General features: G+C 44.7%; 2 protein-coding genes across 2 annotated transcripts in view; one reads left to right on the forward strand and one right to left on the reverse strand.

The window, feature by feature from the left end:
- Positions 1-6,156, reverse strand: part of FOXP1 (forkhead box P1) — a 738,073-nt gene that overhangs the window by 669,082 nt on the left and 62,835 nt on the right. The gene's annotated exons all lie outside the window — the stretch shown is intronic.
- LOC105004398 overlaps positions 1-6,156 on the forward strand; it is a 47,001-nt gene that overhangs the window by 40,342 nt on the left and 503 nt on the right. The gene's annotated exons all lie outside the window — the stretch shown is intronic.

Raw genomic sequence — 6,156 nt, forward strand, 5'->3', positions numbered from 1 at the left:
TGACTCATTGGAAAAGACTCTGATGCTGGGAGGGATTGGGGGCAGGACGAGAAGGGGATGACAGAGGATGAGATGGCTGGATGGCATCACTGACTCCACGGACATGAGTCTGGGTGAACTCCGGGAGTTGGTGATGGACAGGGAGGCCTGGCGTGCTGCGATTCATGGGGTCGCAAAGAGTCGGACATGACTGAGCGACTGAACTGAACTGAGACTAAGCTGTGATGTTGGGTAAGTCATGTGTATTAAATCCATTTTCAACTTACAGTATTTTCAATTTGTGGTGGGTTTACTGGGACACAATCCCACCAGAAATTGAGGAAGATCCACATACCTGATGCTCAATTACTGAGCACTATTACTTTGTGGGCTCCTCCAGATGGGTTAGCTGTATTTCAGAAATTCTAGTCTCAAGAGCACTTACACACAGCCTATACCAACAGCAATTATGTAGCCAAGGCCTATCAATTTTATAGATCAGAAAACTGAGGCCCAAGACAGACGGACTATCTAACCGAAGTACTAGATTTAATGGTAGCCTAGGCTTTTGTATTGTTGTTTTTTTTTTCTTTTAATTTTACTGAAGCATAACGATTTACAATGTTATTTAATTTCTGCTGTACAGGAAAGGGACTCAGTTATATATGTACATACATATGTTTATATATATATTCTTGTTCATATTCTTTTCCATTAAGGTTTATCACAGGATATTGACTATATTTCTCTATGCTATATAGAACCTTATTGTTTATCCATCCTATATATAATAGTTGGCATTGCATTTGGTAATCCTAAACTCCCAATCCTTCCTTCCTTACCTCCAATGCTGCTTAAAAAAAAAAAAAAATTCCCCAAACGCCTCTATAAGCAGCCAGGGCCAGGCTAGGAATGGATCTATAGAGAGATTCACTTTAGACCACCTTAGGCCAGAATCTCTGAAGAGCTGTTGGTGGTCCCACAGCCTGTGTGGATGACTTCCAGACTGTGTTCAGGAAGAACTGCTCACCAGGATCCGTCTGTGACAAAGAACAACTTCATCCTTACCCTTAAAGTCCTAGCTCTCAAATGTATCTTGGGTCAAGCAAAAAACCCTCACCTTTATCCCATCAGTACCCACATTAGAAGGAGACCTGGGTGTTCCTGAGACTCAAACAGCAGGAGACTGGTTGAAATACAGGATTTATTCATAAGGTGGGCAGATGTGTTTGCAGCAACTCTATTAGCATGAGAACAACATTCTGCATAGAAAACCGGCATGCAAATTTCACCCTGATTTGGCAACTGCAGGCCTAACACTACAGAAGTGATTATATCAACTGCTTCCTCTGGCTCGCAGCTCCTAAACCCTGAGAAAAACCAGAACTCCTACTTTCTGTAATTGGCTTTCCACTTGCCCATCCCACTCGAGAGTCTCTAAAGACTCCTCTTAGCGATCGATAATTCCACAGGGGGCCCAGCAACAGGAGTCAAGCGAGCAACCCATCAGGGATCCTGGAGGATGCGTCTGATTCATGTGCCTCAGAGAACTGACACTCTCACCATGTGTTCCCAAAGGTCCTTCTTCTGCTGGGTCCCTTGGAGCTTCTGTCATGGACACGTGTTGTTTCCGTCTGCTAAGCCAGTGTTCCTCTTCGTCCTGGTCACAACACCCTGGACTTTTGCTTTCTAAGGAAGCACTCCTCCCCACTCTCAGTCCTCCAGGTGCAGGCAGGCCTACTGCACTTCTAATACCAGGTGTGGAAACAACACTCAGGGTTGGCTCAGCAGACCATGTGGCTCTCTGATCTCAGAGACTGGTTCAAAGACAGGCACATGAGGCTACCCGGGCTGAGAGGCTGGATTCCAGGAGGGTGGCATTTCTGTTGAGAGAGATTGACTCCTGTAACAAATACTGCAGAGAGGACAGGGCTTGGGCCGGGCTAGGGGAGCCACCCAAGAGTCCTACAGAGGAGAGAGAGAAACCACGAGATGGAGAATGACCTGGATCCCACAGACTGGCATGGGTTTCCAACCTGGCTCTGTCTTAAGTCATCAACCTTATTCCGGAATCTCAATTTTACTGTAATCAGTTAAGCTCCTCATGTCTAGGCCAATCGGAGTAAGCACCTATTCCAGTTAACTGAAGCAGTCCAGCAGGTATAGGAGACATGGCGCTCTTCTGAACCATTTGCTGTTTATCAAATTCACTGGGTATTTCTGAACAGCTTGATTTCCTTGGGTTCCTAAAAAAAGATGGCTAAAGACTTTAACAGCTCCATGTCACCTATTAAATCTCAATCTCCTCAGTCTGACATTTCAAGCTTGTAGTAACCTGGTGTGACTCATCTTGGTCAGCCTCTCCCCAACCCCTCCCTTTTGGTATCATACTCCTGCCTGCACCCACTCAGAATCCCCTCACCAGTCCCCTCATGACCTATCCATCCCCTCTTTGTCCTAGGGTCTCACCAGTCTTCCAGTTTCCACTCAATGTCACCTCTTCTAACAAGTCTTCTGTGATGCCACCAACTCAGTGCCACGGCTCCTCACCTGAGCTCCTGGGGCTGGTTGCCTATATACCTCTCTGCACAGGGAAAATGTGTTTCAGTGTGGAGGCCCACAGCAGGCCATCAAGAACATGCTATTATTACCAGTATAATCACAGGTGACTTGGTTCTTTGTGCCCAGTTCCTTGGTTAAGCTGCTAAATGCTAAGTCTCTCAAGGGTCCACGTCCCATTCATTCTCAGTTCCCTGTAGCACTAAAAAGATAAGCTATTGAATGACTATGGTCATGTATGGATATCTGCTACTTGTTTTACTAAAAATAGCATGTGACTTCATATTGCCAATATGGAAATTATGAGATGGAGGCACAGAATCAGTTATAAGGAACCACCGTGGCTGTATCTAAGACAAAGTGAGAAGTTTAGGTAAAATGGAATGCAACTCAAGTACAGTCACCTCTTGGAAACAGTAACAGACTTGATTTTTGGGGGACTCCAAAATCACTGCAGATGGTGACTGCAGCCATGAAATTAAAAGACACTTGCTCCTTGGAAGAAAAGCTATGACCAACCTAGATAGCATATTCAAAAGCAGAGACATTACTTTGTCAACAAAGGTCTGTCTAGTCAAAGCTGTGGTTTTTCCAGTAGTCATGTATGGATGTGAGAGTTGGACTATAAAGAAAGCTGGGCACCGAAGAATTGATGCTTTTGAACTGTGGTGTTGGAGAAGACTCTTCAGAGTCCCTTGGACTACAAGGAGATCCAACCAGTCCATCCTAAAGGAAATGAGTCCAGAATATTCATTGGAAGGACTGATGCTGAAGCTGAAACTCCAATACTTTGATGCCATCTGATGCAAAGAACTGACTCATTTGAAAAGACCCTGATGCTGGGAAAGATTGAAGGCAGGAGGAGAAGGGGACAACAGAGGATGAGATGATTGAATGGCATCACTGACTCAATGGACATGAGTTTGAGTAAGCTCCAGGAGTTGGTGATAGACAGGGAAGCCTGGCGTGCTGCAGTTCATGGTGTTGCAGAGTCAGACACAACTGAGTGACTGAACGGAACAACTGAACTCAAGTGCAGACATCGGGACTCAGGTTTTGGAGATAGCTCAGTTTGGTTTTAGAGCTTGGCTTTGTCTCTGTTGTGGGATCTTGGGCCAGTTTCTTATCCTCTAGAATCTGTTTCCTCGTTGGTAAACTATGGTTTCTAGAATATGTCTCACAGGGCTTTCAGAGGCGTAACATTCCAGCACACGGGAAGCATTTCACCATGTGACAAGCAGTATGTGTTTCAGAAGCAGCAGCCAAAGGAAAATGCCTGTGACCCCATATCCTGCTCAAGGTGATTTCCTGTTTGCCCTCCTACTTCACTGGTCCTCCTAGTCCGTGAGGATTATATTTCAGGCGCTTATTTGTTTTTCAGATCTTCCTAGGTCTGGAAATGTCCGGCTTTTCATTTCTGTATGCTGTATTGCTTCATGTTCTCTCTGAAAATGATTGTTTAAAAATATTTTTGTACCATCTTTTTACCTCCTTTACATCATGATGCTGACCCTAAGCATACTGTCCCAGGACACTCAATTCTCCATTTTTTAGTCCCCATTTGCCAATCTTGGCAATTTTAAAAAGGTCCCCGATTCTATAGGAGAAAGTTCAACGGGACAATCGTAATCATCTTTCTATGGCACCTGGTGCTGAGTTGGTAGTCCAAGAATATTTGTGTCCTTCCTTCTCTTGGTGATGGTCAGTCAGTTGTTATATGGTCAGTCAATCGTTATTTACCAAGTATCCTCTAGGTACCAGGGACTGTGCCAGGCATGAGTACGTATGGTGAGCCAGACATACATGTGTTTCCATCTTGGCCCTCTTCCAGTCTGCTCTGGAACATTTCTTTTCTGTAAATGGAAGGACGAATGAAGATTGGAACTTCACCAGCACTCATCTTTCCCTGCCATCTCCTTCTTTATTAAAGTTGCAACATGAAGAAGAAAAACAACCACCCTTCCTCCAAGAAGGTGCTCATAATTACCTGCACCAATCACTGGGAAGCGAATATGTTCACTGCTGTTTAATTACATTGGCCTTATTGTTTCATAAGAAAATAAAAAACAGTCTCAACAGGGAGACTGCACAGAGCAGAGGAAGCCAAACATAACTTATGTACCTTATTAAAAACAATTAGGGATTGTTTGATGAGGCAGACTTGACTCCAGATGGCTAGCCTCCATATAGTCATGGTTCTGGTTTCTTTTCGCCTTCCCCCAGCCTCTTACCAATTTCTGCATCATCAGTTTCCTTAAAATATAAGTATGGGATTGTAAGGGATGCTGTTCCCCTGTTCACTCCTTTGCTCTTATTGATGGCAACTTAACGTTTGCTGGTTCTGGTCATCTCTGTCACCATTTCCACCCCGGGGCTCAGGCTGTCAAGAGCATGACTGAGACACACTTTATCAGTGTCTTCAGACCTCTGGGCTCACCCTCCTGGGTGAGACAGTTTGCCTGAGGGGACCTTAGGGACCAATTGTGTATCAGCTTGCTGCTTCATTTTAGGCATGAGTAGACCAGGAGGGATACAGAAGGCCAGTGTAATGTAACACTGGCTGCCTTCCCTACACCCACATCCTTCCTTCCCACCTCCTGCACTGCATTTCAATGACACCCACAAACTGGAGGTTCTCCCCACACATAAATGGGGTTCTGCACTGTGCCTGTGCTTACACTGTGTCTTCTGCCCAGATCGCCCTTCTACTTCTTAGCCCACTGTTACCTTCCAACTTTCAGCGAAGGCATCAGCTCCCTCCTTGCATCCCATCCAGCCTCTACACCTGGGCTGTGCTGATGGCTCCTTGTGTTTTCTTAGATCATAACAATCTGTTCAAGGTTCTGTTTTCCTTAAGAAACCACAGGCTCCTTGAGGTCAAGGACTGAACTATATTTATCACCAGCTTCCCAGTACAAGACACAATTAAAGGCACACAGTTTGGGGGCTTTCTATCTGAATTATCTGCTAGAACCACAGAGTAGTTTCTTAATAATATGCCTCCCAGGGCCTTACCTCCTTGGGAGATGGTTTGGTGTGGGGCCCCACAATCTGTGGGCTTCCCTGGTGGCTCAGACAGTGAAGAATCTGCCTGCAATGCACAATCTGTATTTTTAGCAGCTCCCCAAATGCTGCTGGTGATGTCCAGCAAAGGTTGTGAACTATAACAGTTATAACTCCACAAGAGTTTGTGAAACTGTGCTCCTCCATGCTAGGAAACAAAAGAGATTTCTGGACTTTCTAGAATAGGTTTTTACTGGTCATTTCTGGCTGAGAAATCGAGACATATGAATGTATGGGGAGTAATTTATTTTCCCATTTGCTTGGTTATGCTCTAAAAATAGAGGGAAAGAAATAATAATGAGTACCAAACAGAAGATTTGTCAAACGTAAACATCCACTAACAGAGAACTTCTTAAATGATTATGGTGTGCTCATACAGTGGACTCTGAAATGGCCACTGAAAGGGCAACTCTTTAGCTGCAGACATGGACCAATACCCAACCATATTAAATGAAAAAAAGTAAGATACAAGCAAAACTTGTTGGCTGTTGACAGTTGAACTGTGTTCCCCTCAAAAACATGCTGAAGTCCTTATCCCCGGTACCTTGGAATGTG

The sequence above is a fragment of the Bison bison genome, unplaced genomic scaffold, assembly GCF_000754665.1.
Source record: "Bison bison bison isolate TAMUID 2011002044 unplaced genomic scaffold, Bison_UMD1.0 scf7180017864474, whole genome shotgun sequence".
NCBI classification, from domain to species: domain Eukaryota; kingdom Metazoa; phylum Chordata; class Mammalia; order Artiodactyla; family Bovidae; genus Bison; species Bison bison.